General features: G+C 35.8%; 1 protein-coding gene across 4 annotated transcripts in view; it reads right to left on the bottom strand.

Annotated features, from left to right (window-relative positions):
- Positions 1 to 15,033, bottom strand: part of PCED1B (PC-esterase domain containing 1B) — a 134,578-nt gene that overhangs the window by 85,715 nt on the left and 33,830 nt on the right. The window contains exons 1-2 of one of the 4 annotated variants that reach the window (XR_014024015.1): positions 9,283 to 10,036; positions 4,815 to 5,007 (exon numbers count right to left, since the gene is read on the bottom strand). The exons of 1 other annotated variant lie outside the window; for it this stretch is intronic. The gene's annotated coding sequence lies outside the window, so the exon portion shown is untranslated. Of the gene's footprint in view, positions 1 to 4,814; positions 5,008 to 7,081; positions 7,331 to 9,282; positions 10,037 to 15,033 lie in introns of those variants that run through there. 2 more of the 4 variants (XR_014024016.1, XM_081309436.1) reach the window with 2 other exon arrangements.

Below are 15,033 nucleotides of genomic sequence, written 5' to 3'. Positions count from 1 at the left end.
TTCTTCTTCTTCTTCTTCTTCTTCTTCTTCTTCTTCTTCTTCTTCTTCTTCTTCTCTCTCTCTCTCTCTCTCTCTCTCTCTCTCTCTCTCTCTCTCTCCCCTTTCTGGTGGCCATCAATATGCCCTTCCACCATGATGTTCTGCTTTGAAGCCATCTGACCATGGATTGGACCTCTGAAACTGTGAGTACAAAATAAATCTTTCTTCCTGTAATTGTTCTTTTCAGGTATTTTGGACACAAAGATGAAAAGCTGACGCACAAACTATCCCTAGAACAAGAGCTCTTCAGGAAATACACCAGTCAACTTAAGGAGGTTTTGTTTTATTCTTGCTCAGGATATTTAGTAAGCAAATACATCTTTGTGCATTTAGGGGCAAACTAGCAAATAACACTAAAAAGAGGAGGGAGGTTTGCTTTTCTTGCTTCCTTTCCCTATTTATACATTGTATTTTGGATATCCTTCTTTTCTTCTTTTTTTGTATACAACCAACACAATTGTGATTAGGGAGATTTTTTTTAAATTTTTTTTTTGCCAAATATGTGAAGTATTTTCCACTCCTGAGGTAACTGAAATATTGGTTGTGAAAAACAAGTCATTGGTTTTTCATTTTTGGTTCTGTTTTCTATGTGGGTCAAGATGGAGATGGTATATCATTCACCAATTGAATTAGGCTTAGATACAGATATTAATTCATAAAACAGTTGAAATTATCACAACATATTTTGCTGTCCTTCATCCACACTTCTTGGAAGCCCAAGGCACCAGGGGCATTCGAGACTTAGATAATATAGACCAAGAATCCTTGGACTTCCAAACCTACATTTTAACCAGATTTATAAATGAGCAAATTTAAAACTCCAGAGTTACTTAAAATGTATTATGGATTTGTTCTGGAATCTATGCTTTGTTGCATTACATATTAATGATATTGAAAGGTATTAGATTTCTAAGATCATGATGATTAGTAGATTTGAAACAATGTTCTTTTTTTTCAGAAAGTATCTATGCATTATTAAAAACCTAAATTATTCAGTAGGCAAAATTCCTTAATAGTGTAAACTAACATATGCATGGTGGTATTTTAATTCTAGGAACTTGTTCAGAAATAAATAATAAAAAATAGAATGTTTTCTTTCTTTTCAAACATGCTGGCAGGATGAGTCTTATACCACCATACACATGCCACTCCATTATACTCCCTTCTCACACCCAGTATTCATGTTCATACTACATACCATCTACACACTATGCTATACACATATACACCAAACCTTATATATATATTCCTCTCTCTGCCAAGCACACTCTATACATACATGCCATACCATACCACACACACCATCACATACATATATATACTGTTATGTCAAATGCATACATGTAACACACAAACTATAGCATATCACACATATATACAAACTATTTATGTACACATGTGAAAGAAATACAAGACTTAACCATGTATGTAATATACATACCATACCACACACACACATACTTTCTCTTATACCAAGCACACACAAACACAATCTGGCCACCTGCTATATTCCTGATCTTGATTCCAATCCTCTCTCCCTTTCTCATTGTATCTTTTTAAATTTAGTTGTATCTTTTTCCTTGTCAGATCTTGAACACATCAAACATACTCCTCCTTAGGGCTCTTGCATTTGTAGTCCTCTCTGTCAGAACTTCTCTTTCCCTGGATATGTAAACAGAAAGCTCCATTTCCTTTAAGAAATCCCTTTTCTTATTTCCCCCCTCCGCCAATCTAGAATAGCCCTAAGATAGCTCAGTCTCTGTGACAGCCTGCTCCTGCCTCTCACTCTTCTGACCTACACTCTGAAAATCAAGCATAAGATGTAAATCGTTCTTAGAAATCACCTAATCTAGTCTAAATCCTCATATTGCTGTGAGTTTGGAGTCTCAAAAGAAGTATCTTGCCCAAGGTTATAGAAATCACTACTTTATCCACTGTGACACACAAACCATATTTAATAGTTACCTATAATATGTTAGATATTATTCTAGATACCAGGTATCAGAGGGGAACAATAAGGGCAAGAGCTTCAAATCCATGAAATTTACATTCTATTCAGGTAGAATCTGACAAAAAATAAATATATAGTGCAATTTGAAACAATGATTGATGATATAAAACAAAACAAACAAAAAGCCCAGGGAGGAAAAAAGAGGCAGAAATAAGAAGCCAGGTCTACCACGCGGCCTGCGCAGTGGTTTCATTAATGAGGTTCTAGGCATAAAGTTAGTTAGAAGAGATCGAAATAAAACACACAAACCAGTTACCTTATTTATATTGCTAGGTCCGAGACGGCTCACCTCCCTGGTTCCCGCCTCCAGCCGCCCAGCAGGGCAGCGAGGATTACTCTGGGCTAGCAGGAGAGAGAGAGCGAACACGCCTGGGAGTAGCCTTTTATTTGGGGAACAAGAGATTCAGGGGAGAATTCCATCCAATGAAGGTTGAGGGGGGGCTGCACTCCAAGGTCAGGGTCAGTGATTGGGTCTCCGGGGTCAGTGGTCACGCACATCCCCACACGGATGGGCTCTCTCATCAGGAAAGGGTCGGGATAGCTCCGACACAGCCAGAGCGCCTCAGGCCCTTAACGGGAGTCACCCAATCACGTGTCAGAATGGCTCCCCACAGCCAGGAATGATTGCAAAAACACTATCCCAAAAGAACGTGGAGAAACAGGTTGTTGGAAATCTCCCGATATTAAAATATTGTTTATTCAAGATGGTAGCCAAGTGTCAGGCTGGCATGTGAATGCAGAAGATTTAGCAAGGGAGTCATTCGGACTTGAAAAGAAGGCAGTTTCTGAGTCCAGGCTCAAGGCAAAAATGGTGTAAAAGACCCATATGTGTTGTGATGACTCTGTGGCAGGAATAACTGTAGTGAAGATAATGGTAAATATGAACCAAAATTCACTCAAAGCATTGTGCACAATGAACCATCAGAAAGCTTGGGTACTCTTGTTTATGTCAGTTACTGATGGTGACTAATGAAAACTTAAAATCCAGAAACATACAGTTTCTTCAGAGAAAGTAATGAGCAACCTAAAAATGGGAGCCAGGTTACTGAAAGAAAGTCAAAAGTGGTTACAAACTAGACAAGACGAAAATCAGACTTCCTACCTAAGAATGTCCCAATCTCTACTTATTCTGGAAAGATAAAAGTCCACTGGTGCCATCATTAGATGAGGCCAAGGAATAAAAGCTGAGAAAGGCAGACGAGATCTGAGAAAAAAAGAAACTGGGTGGGGGGGGGGAGTTAGGATTGTAGCTCACCTACCATGTATGAGGCACTGGGTTCCATCCTCAGCACCAACATAAAAGTAATTAAATTAAATAAAAGTATTTTGTCCATCTACAACTAATAAAAAATATTACATGATAAGCACCATTTCCTGGGAAAGCAACCTTTCAGGATCTCAAAACCCTCTCTGTCTTCTCATGCTGGAGTCAACAAATGGAGATGTCTGGGTTGTCTGGGTATGTAGGTGTGAAAGATAAAAGAGCAGACATGTTCTGGAGTCATGCCATATGTTTAACAGCATATCCTTTCTGCCAGGTCTGGTACAATTAACCCAACTCATGGGTTTAAAAAAATAATTCTTTTAGGAATGATAACCTGGGCTCCTATTTTATGTAAAGCTCCAGATTAAGGGTGGCTTTTCAGATCATCTGATCCATTCACAGGCAATTTCAACAATTAAATAATAAATAATAACAGCACCCTCTTTAGTGAAAAGTATGAGTGGTTATGTCTGAAGTTCCAGTCATTTTGAAGCGGCTCAGGCCTCTCAGATTTGAGGTAAACTTTGGAATGAGGATTTGGGGACTATATAACTGTTGTGAATTTTAAGCATTAAAACAATTCCTCTTTTGAAAGACACACAAAAAAAAAAAAACCTTTCCCCAAATGTTTAGAAATTAGGAGAGAAACACATTTAGCAGAAACACTTACATAAGAATCTCTCTAGTCAAATTCTTTTAGATCTTACTTTATATACCTTAAATATTTTATTTCCCATAGTACATGTCATTTTTGGCAAAGGATTGTTTTGGATTTGTTGATTCCAATTCTGTTCATTCTTATATTTTAAGATACACATTGAACATGACCTAATAAGAAGCTAAAATGTGCAAGTTTAATCAAAATGTGACATTGTTCAAATACAAAGGAAATAAAATGAAATTAAGGATATGTTTACACCTCTTTCATAGTAAATTCTCATATTAGCTTTTGTCAAAAGTACTTCACAACATTTCACAAGTTGGAAAACAGAGAACCCAAAAGACATTGCTGAAAATAATCCACAGAAGTCTTGTTCCTAACAATTAAAGTAATTGAGAGTTCTATATGATTAGAAAAAAGGCTTTACCATGAATTCTTTTCATGAGTAAAACAACCTATTTGATAGCTTAGAAAAGTTATTATTTCCGTTTTGTAAATGAAAAGACTGAGCCATAGGGCCCGTGAGGGAGTCATCTGAGTTTATTTGGCAAGAAAATGAAAAAGGCACACCTGGAGTCCACTAACCTTTACATATCAGCCTTTCTAGCACACACTGCCCTGGCTGCATTGGGACTTATCTTGTAGGATACATTGACAGATCCCAACTTAAAGATTTTCTCAGTGTTATTTCACAATGGTGCTTAGATGCTCAAAATGGTCCTTAGAATTTGTGAGCAGCATCTTTTAAAATTTGGAAGATTCAGCATTTTGAAAGATATTAAACAGCTACTTGAAAGAGTGAGCTTTTTGAATTCTGGCATGCAAGTTTTATGCAGATTTCAAAAGCATGAATGTTTGGCTTTTTTTCCCAACGATGAGCATTCAAGTATCCCTTGGGTACATCATGCTGCCTTCTTACAATTCACTTGTCCTTTAATGTAGGTGAAAGTTTGGCTCTTGCCACTTCCTATATCTTGTTTTTTAATAGAATCAGACTGAAATTCCTCATAGAAGAAGGCTTAAAAATTCCATCTGTTAAGACAAAGGGAAGAAAATAACTTATTTCAACCACTAAAAACTTTTGACAGATGGACACTTGATATTCTTGCTTTACAAAGAGCTCATTGAAATGAGCTGAAAAGCAAGCAAATCATAGAAAAATGAACAAGATATATGATCAGCAGTGCAAATATTGTTAGAAGACAAAAATTCAAATAGCTCATAGAGATATGAAAGATGCTTACAAAAAAGAAATGAATGACAAAATGATATATATACACACATGTATATTTATTAAATACAAAATATGATATATATGCATATATACCAACTTGGCAAAAAAAAAAAAAGGCAAAATAAGACAACAACAAAAAAGTTGTGTGGGACTCAGTATTGATGAAAGAAAAAAGGCTCTTGTACCCTACTGGTAGAAATGTATATCGGAATGTAAATTCATTGTCTATAAAAAAATCATAATTGTGAATATCCTTTGAAGAACTAAGTCCATTGTATGGAATTTATTTTGTAGATATAGTCATGGAAATCCACCTAGATCTATAGTTATGGATACCAAACATTAATTATGGCATTATTTCCCATTTTTTAATTTGTGGCAATAAACTGCAAACAACCAATTCCTATCAGCAGGGAATTGGTAACATAAATAAAAGGAAATCCATAAATGGGGAATTGGGCATCAATATTTGCATTATTTAGTAGTAATGCTGCTGGAGACTGTTACTTTAAGGGACTATGACTCTCCAACCACAGAAAGTCATGGTTTGGCTTTTACTCCAGTAATCACAAAGCATTTGGACAGAACATGTATAGCGTTCCCTCTGGTGTCCCTTCTGACAACAGTGTCTGAAGTAGCTGAGCAGGGCTAAGAGGAGGGTCATCTGGAACTTGACTTAGATGTTCAGTCAACCACTAACATAACTTCACCATGGATGGAGCCTGCCCCTTGGCCCTAAAGACTTGCCAGAGGCAATGCTGGATGTGATGGATTGCTTTCCTAACAACATAGAGACTGCATTGAAGCCTCGAATTTATACATCCAAGAGCAAGTCATTTAATTCTTCCATAGCATTGAGACATTGATTTATTTCAGAGGATTAAGTCATATTCAAATGATAACAGGGTCTTTAATTTGGTTAAACAGGATCAAAGCTCCAGAGTGCTTAAGTACACATAAACATAAAAATTAATTAACATAATGTTTTTATTGTGTTTTCCTCCCCCATAACTATGTTTATAGCACATCCATTTAAATAAATCAAAGTTCCATCTCAACTGACTTGTTTAGATGTCCATATGCAAACTAGAGAGATGACGAAAAGGGAAGGGGCATTTTTCTAATTATTAATGTAAGTACTGGAAGCCAGTTATTGTTTTATTTATTTAAAAAAAGTGGGAATATTGTAGTGTTTCCGCCATTGTTAGTTGACTTTGATGTTGATGACTTGCCTTGTAGAGTTTTTGTAACTGCCTGAACATCTGCTTCCACTCCAACTGCCTCACCTTTTATGCAAATAGGAATCCAAACTTGACATCATGTCAGCCCAATCAGGCTGTTGGATCAAACTCTAAAAGACAGACAACCTCCCACATCATGTCGCTCCCTTCAACTTCCTTCCCTCTCCCTTTAGTGCTCAGTGATGTCAACAGTGAGAATTCTCTGGAGTAATCTCAGCCAGGACTGATGAGGGACCACCATGTACACATCTGGGTGTTTTTACAGCTAAGCTGCAAATTTTTACACTTTCAATCTAACAAGTCTTCTGGGAAGTAAGACTACTTGAACAATTATCTGCTTAAATCATGGATACATGTAGACTCTGAAAAGTGCCCAATGTCCTGGCACTAACAAGGAACACCTTGGGGGGCATTCTCAGGATGGACTAGGGGTAGATTTCCTTAGACCTAGGAGTGGAATGCCCAACATGTTTCAAGAGTTTTATTTGCTGTGCCAGCCGGTGATGGTGGCTTGACATTATCATTGGATGGTAGATAGTGGGATGGCCCAACTGCTAGAATAAGGATATGTTTCCTCAATTACAAAAATAACAGGTTTGTAAATACCATCATGATGTCCTCAGTGTTTATTTTTGTTTGTTTGTTTGTTTTGGTACTGGCTATTGAATCCAGGGGTGCTTTATCACTGAGCTATATTTCCAGTCCTTTTTTATTTTGAGACAGGGCCTCACTGAATTGCTGGGGCTGGCCTCAAACTTGCCATCCTCCTGCCTCAGCCTCCCGAGTCACTGGGATTACAGGTGTGCACCACCATGTCTGGTATGTCTTCTGTTTCCAAAAACTGTTCTTGGCAGATGACGGAGCATATTGAATATGGTTCCTATGATAAAAACAATTATGTATTGACCTAACCTGTAAGACACAAGCAATTTCTGTGATGCAACTTAGTCTATCAGTTCATTATAAATAGCTAATTAATATGACTTGTACCCTGAAGTGGCAGTGTTCTATGTCTGTGAACAGAGTCAAACATAAACCCCAATGACATGTTGTTTTAACTCTTATGAATTTCTAATCTGATCCACTGTTTTTGTTTTTTGGGATTTGTTAGTTTTGTAGGGCCTCACACATGCTAGGCAAGTGCTCTACCACTGAGCTACAATCCAGCCCATGATCTGATCATTCTTATCAAAATATTGATCCTACTGAACAAGCATATATAAACAATCACAGCCAAGTAATTTTCCTTGAGGACATCTAAAACATTAAAGCAATTGTAATGAAGACTATAATGTTGTGAAATACTCTTATTTGACTTTCCTGTTTACCTTTCCCCAATCTTCTTACAGAAAACTGGTTAAAATATATTTCATATTTCATTGTGTATCTTGTTATTTTTTACTATTTGATTTCTCTTTTAAAAAGCATATGACTCTACTTTTTTTTTTTTTAAATTATCCAAACAAAAGTTTTTCTGCTCCTCTGGCTCAGGGGTACTCAAACTATTTTTGAATAGTAGAATGTCATCACCAAGTGAAATTTTATTTGAAAATCCAGTTAATAAAAGTGAATAACATGAAACTACTCTGGTTGAAAATGGGCACAACTAGCTTTGAGTCCTACATACTACTGAGTCTCTCTTCTGGGCAGAGTTCAAGACTTTTTGCCAAGCGGTTTGAAAACCATAGCGTTATCTGGTGATAAGAAAATTGGTCTCCATTTGATAGGAAGCAAGTCCAGTCAGTGTACAACTATAACTATACTGTTGAAGATCACTGTAATGGACAGGCCATGTCCATGCCTGACAGGTACACTGCCCCCTGCTGGGATTCATCAGCATCCCTTCCAGACACAGGCGTCCCTTCTCCATCCTCTGTACCTTGTGGTTCGGCCACCTTAGCTCAGGTGATTGGACTAGGGGTGGGCACCTGATCTAATGAAGCTTTCTATGAGCTGTCAAGTGGTGATTCAGAAACATGGTATGAAAATTCTTCCCCAGGGGGCACTCCATTCTGGAAGGTTGACTTTCTCTGCAGGGAATTTGAACTGGAGGTGTATAGAGAAGAAAGTAGCAGGAAGACAGAAAGAAAGAAAGCAGAAGCCTTGAGATAAAAAGAACTAGAATTTGTCATGGCAGAAGCTGTAAAAGAGAAGGAGAGAGAAGCTGAGTCAAAACAACAGCAAAGCACGAAGAGAGAGCAGCAGTCGGCTGTTTGGGGTTCCCTGGCCAGCTCACCAGCTCACCTGCAGGGAAACTCCGAGACGGTTTCCTGCACAGCCTCTTTCCCAGGTGTCCTTATAAAAATCTGTCTCCTACGTGGTTACCTAAGCATTCTCAGTTGATTTCAATTCGGAAAAACCTCACTGACTCCATTGCATAGTTTTCCTAATTTATCAAACATATAATTCAATCCAGCAGATATCATGTGAAACTAGATTTGAATATCAGATTGGTATGTTTCTCAAGACCAGGAATACCAAATGCATGACATTGGAATTCCTGACATTGATAATTGAACATATTCTCTTATGTCATTAATTTATTTATCTACTTATTTTTTATGGTTCCTGGGCTTGAGCCCAAGGATACTGTACCATTGAACTATATCTCCATACTTTGTTTATTATTTTATTTTGAGCAGAGTCTCACTAAGTTGCCCAGGCTGGCCTTGAAGTTGTGACCCTCCTGCCTCAACCGCCGGGGTCATTGGGATTGCAGATGTGCACTACACACCCTGCATATTCTTTTTTTTACTTCAGAAACATTCTCAAACACTTCTCTAAGCAGTTTGCCAATTCATATGGTTGACACAAGGGTTGAAATATATTTACCGTTCTACTCCAGTGAGTATTTGGGATCATCTTTCTGTTCATCAGAGTATTGGGGCAAATTTGTGGAATTCAACGTTCCACAGTGTCTTAGGCGTTGGCTGAAGTGCCTCCAGCGTTGTCTCTGAGAGAAGGAGAATCATACCCCAAATGAGGCTAAGCAATTGGAGTCCAGGTAAAGATGGCCCATCTCTATCCTTTGTGCCTTCAACACTTTTAAACAGATAAAACACTTTTGTGGGTTACACATATTTAAATGCCTGGTAACATTTTATTCAAGGAAAGTTCTCTATAACTAAATAAAAAAGTAAGTTGAAATTATGAGCATTATCATTAGAGTTTGGGCCCTGGTGTATCATAGATTGATCTGATTGAAACTGCCAACTGGCATATCAGTCAAAACTTAAACTTTTCATTTCAAGATTTAAATTTATAGAACAACTTCTTTAAGTACTGTTTTTATGCTGCTGCTATTAATGAAGGATGCTCTCATGCATCAACAATAATACATCTTCCAGATGACAGTCACAGCATCCTTCTCTCATGAAGTATTAATTAAACATTAAAAGGTATCATGATGCAAAATGGTATGTGAACTCTTTCAATAACTGAACTGTGTTAACAGAAAATCAGTAAGTATACAATGGATGAAGAACACCCTCAGCTAGTTTTTTTTAAAAAAAATATATATATTTTTTGTTGTAGATGGGCACAACACCTTTATTTATTTTTATGTGGTGCTGAGAATTGAACTTGTGGGCAAGCTCTCTACCACGGAGCCACAACCCCAGTCCCACTCTCAGCTAATTTGACCTAATTGTCACTTACAGAACATCCAACAACAATATGTATACTTATTCTTTCAGGCACACATGGCACATTTTCCAAGACAGACAATGTTCTAAGCCATAAAATGTATCTAAATAACTTTTAAAGGTTTTAAGTCTATAAAGTATGTTCTTTTATCACAATGGAAATAAATGATATGTCAATAATAGAAAAAAATCTAGAAAATTTCCAAATATTTGGAAGCTAAACTACACATTCTGATATAGCCCTTGGGTAATGGAAGAAATTAAAGGGAAATTACTAAGTATTCTAAACTGATTGTAAATGCAAACAAAACATCAAAATTTTCAGGATACCACTGAGGCAACTATTAAAATAATCCTTTTCTGTTAAAGGAATAGGATTAGAATTTAAAATCTTCCAACAAAGAAAACTCCAGGCTCAAAAATTCCGTGGAAAATCTGAACAAATAGCAAAGGAAGAAAAATACCAATTTTATAAAATTCTTCAAGAGAGTTACAGAGGAATGAATACTTTTCATCTCAGTCAGGCAGATGAGCATTATCCTAATATGAAAACCAAAGACACTGTAAGAAAAGAAAATCTTGTGTATCAATTTCCTTCATAAAACCCAATGCAAAGGTGCTTAACAAGGGTTTAGCAAATTAAATCCAAAATTATAGAATAATACTTTGTAACAAGTTGGGTTTATCCCATGAGTGCAAGGTTATTTAACACTAGGAAACTAATCAATGTAATTACCCATGTTAACAAATTAAAATGAAAAATGTGTGGGCTGGGGATGTGGCTCAAGCGGTAGCGCGCTCGCCTGGCATGCGTGCGGCCCGGGTTCGATCCTCAGCACCACATACCAACAAAGATGTTGTGTCCGCCGAGAACTAAAAAATAAATATTAAAAATTCTCTCTCTCTCTCTCTCTCTCTCTCTCTCTCTCTCTAAAAAAAAAAAAAAAAAGAAATGTGTGATCATCTCAATAAATGCAGAGAAAGTAAAATCCAAAATGCTTCCTTATAAAAATTTACAGTAAAATAGGAATATAAGGGAAAGTCATCAAGAAAAGGGTTTTTACAAAAAAAAATCCAACAATTTACATTTACCATCATACCCAATGATGAAAGACACGCTGAATATTTTCTGTTAGACTGAAAACAAGGCAAGAATGTCCACTCTCACTACTTTTGTTCAACACTGAACGAAAGAGTTCAGTCAATGAAATAAGAAAAGAAAAGAAAAAAAGGTCCTTTTAAAAATATTGTTTAAAAATATTGTAAAGGAAGAAATAAAACAACTTATTTGCAGATTGGCTATGATTGTTTATATAGAAAATTCTATGAAATTTACTTTAAAATAATAAGAACTAATAAATGAGTTTAGCAAAGTTTAGAATACAACACCAAAGTGCAAAAGTCACTTTTATGACTACATAAGAGCAAAGAACAATCAGAAATTGAATAAAAAATGCAATTCCATTTATAGTAGCATTAAATAATGAAACTCTTAAGGATAACACTGTCTAAAGCTGTGCAAGACTTTATACTAAAAACTGTAAAACACTGCTGAGAAAAGTTAAGAGTTAAATATGTGAAAAAATATACCATATATATGGGTAAGAAGATGCGATATGATTAAGATATTACTTATCTTCAAATTGATGTGTAGATTGAATACAATCTCAGCATTCCAGCAAGCTTCTGTTTTTAATTTTTTTTCCAACTTCTAAACTTCATATGGAAATTCAAAGGGCCTACAGTAACCAAAAAAGGAAAAGAACAAAAGTGGAGGGCTAGTTCTACCTGATATTATGATATATTAAAAAGCGGTAGTTATCAAAACAGCACAGTATTTCTATCAAGATAGACAAATGGATCAATGGAAGAGAAGAGTTAAGTCCAAATAGTCCAGACCCACAGATATATGGTCAATTGATTTTTGACAGAAGTACAAAGGCAATTCATTAGAGAAAGGATAGTTCTTTCCATAAATGGTAATGGAACAATTTGTTATCTTTGTGTAAAGAAAAAGAACAAAAGAACAAAAAGGAACAATTCCATAACTTGGCGAGTGTAACAAAATTGATCATTGATCAAATGTAAAACTGAATTAAAAATTTAAAATCATTTTTTTAATTCAAGCTCCAAAGATTATACCCCTCTTCAAATTCTTGCATTCCAGATTTGAAGAACATTACTAAAGCCTATAGAAAAGCTGCTTAGTGTCTTGGGGAAAATGCTTGTTTTCTAAAGAAGGGTAGGTGCAGAGAATAGAAGTTGAAAAGAGAGAGGCTCCATCAACCTGGTCTTTCATACTATATACCTTGGTGTATATGTGTGTGTGTGTGTATATATAGAGAGAGAGGGGTGGGGGGAGAGGTTGCAAAATGTTTAATGATTCTCTATTATTGAGGACACAAGGAAATTATTTACAAAATGCAGTGTAAGCAATTATGATATTAGTCACACAAAGATAACATGAAATACCAATTTCTGGATTAAAGAATGTGTGTGGATCCACTTGTTTCTGCCCATCTACAGGGAAACATCACATTGGCTGCAATTACAAATGAAGAAAACTTTCTGAGGTATAAATACTTAGACAGTGGTAAATCCACCGTAGTGTTTAATTAAAAGAAGGGACCAGAATAAATCATTGATTGCATATATTCCACTGATAGAATTCTTATTAGGCCAAGTGATGAATGCCTAATTTAAAATTATAACAATAATAAGTATTTAGCGTGATTATGATATACTAAATGCCTTTATAACTTCACAAGAATTGAACTATAATTATACCCATTTTAAAGATAAAGAAAGGGAAGTTTTGAGTATCTTTTGACAGAGTCAGGACAGAAGCCAGAGTCTATGATGTTCTTACCATTTCTTTACTGCCCCAGTCAGCCAGAGCTTTCTAAGGCATGTTAAATAACTTATGTCAACATCTAAAAAACTCTGACTGGACAATGAATCAGTTTATAATTTTATTAAAAATGCATTAGAACATGTTAAATTTGTGTTCTTGTTCCTATACATTGAAGAAAAATTGCAAGGGAAAAATTTTTAATTCTCCAATCTTTTTAATTAATCCAAAAACTCAATTTACATCAGGATGCATTTTGCTTTTAATTTTTACATGAACTCAAGTAGTTTGGTTTCTAAAGAGTCAGTATTTTTAGGGCAGGTTCTACCCTAGTGGTATCAACTAATGATTCATAACTTCGTAGTCATGAAAGGCACCTTGCAAATCCATGGGATAAGCACCTGCATCTTGCCAAATTCTCACCTATAAACCACCCCCAACATATCATCATGATAATTTCCTTCCCAGTGTTTAAAAAATAAGATTTTTCTTCCTTATTGTTATTATTATTATATTTTTATCATTGGTGCTGGTGATTGAACCAAGGACCACTGAGCCTCACTCCCAACCCATCTATATTTTTTAAACAATTTTATTGAGACAGAATTCACATAGTGTACAATTTATCTTTTTGAAATGTACAATTTGATGGTGTTTAGTATATTCACAGATAGGTGAAACTTACAATTTTAGAACATTTTCATAACCTCAAAAAGAAACCCAAGGCTCTTTAGCTATGCTCCCAAATCCACCCCTGGAAACCACGAATCTACCTTTTGTCTTTATAGACTTGTCTGTTACAGGCATTTCATACAAAGAGAATCTTAAAATACATGGCCTTTGTGATTAGCTTCTTCCACTTAGCATTATGTTTTTAAGCTTCATCCATGTTGTAGCATCTGTCAGTAATTCATTTTTTTTATGACTGCAAAATATTCCACTGTATGAATCAATCTGTCCATCATTTGATGGACATTTGCATTGCATTATTAATAATTAATAATACTGTTAATAAACATTCACATACAATTTTGGAGGTATATAATTAGGAGTAGAATTGCTGGGTCATGAGGCTACTCCTTATTTAGCTGAAGAACTGTCAAACTGATTTCCAAAGTGGCTGCACCATTTTAAATTCCCACTAACTTTACATGTCCTTGCCAACATTTATTATTTGCATTTTTAATTTTAGCTATCTTAGGTGTCATGAAGTAGTATCTTACTATGGTTTTGGTTTGCATTTCTCTGATGATTAATAATGTTAAGCACATTCTCATGTGCTTATTGCTATTGTATAACTTGCTTGGAGAAATGTCTATCAGATCTTTTTTCGTATTTTTTTTTTATTGGGCTATATATCTTTTTATTATTGAGTGGTAAGAGTTCACATGTACTCTAGACATAAGTCTCTGTGCTAGTCAGCTTTCCATTGCTATAATAGAATACCTGAGGAGGAAAAAAAAACTTAAAATGAGGAAAGATTAACTTTGACTCATGGCTTCAGAGGTATCAGTTGGTGGGTTTTAGCTTTATTGGGGGGGGGCGGGGGCTGTGGTGAGGAGAACATCATGGTGACAGAGAAAACTGTTCAAGATGGCCAGGAAGCAAAGAAGGAGAGGGAGAGGCCAAAGTCCCAATATACCCTTCAAGGTCATGACCCCCAATGACCTAACTTCCTCCTACCAGGTCCTATCTCCTAAAGATTTCACTACCTTCCAATAGCACCATTAGCTAGTGACCAAATGTTCAACACATAAGCCACTGAAGAACATTTACTATCCAAACCATAATAGTTTCCTACCAGATATATGATTTGCAGGTATTTCCTCCTATTCTATGGTATGTCTTTTCACTTTCTTGATAGCATCCTTTGAAGCACAAAAAGTTTTAGTTTGATGAAGTCTCATTTATCTAATTTTTTTTGGCTTGTATTACACCAATAGTAAACTATTATAAAGTTGTGTGTTATTTACTATTTAGGATAAAATGTAGATGATAAATATAAGACTCATTTCCTAATCTGATGTTACATTTTGAATATCAAAATCTCAAAGTAAAATAAATTATACAAGTTTTGAACTGGAAGAA

Source organism: Spermophilus citellus, assembly GCF_964194105.1.
Source record: "Spermophilus citellus genome assembly, chromosome: 10".
Lineage (NCBI taxonomy): Eukaryota > Metazoa > Chordata > Mammalia > Rodentia > Sciuridae > Spermophilus > Spermophilus citellus.
The sequence above is the reverse complement of the archived record's forward strand: the minus strand, read 5'-3'. Positions and strand labels throughout refer to the sequence as shown.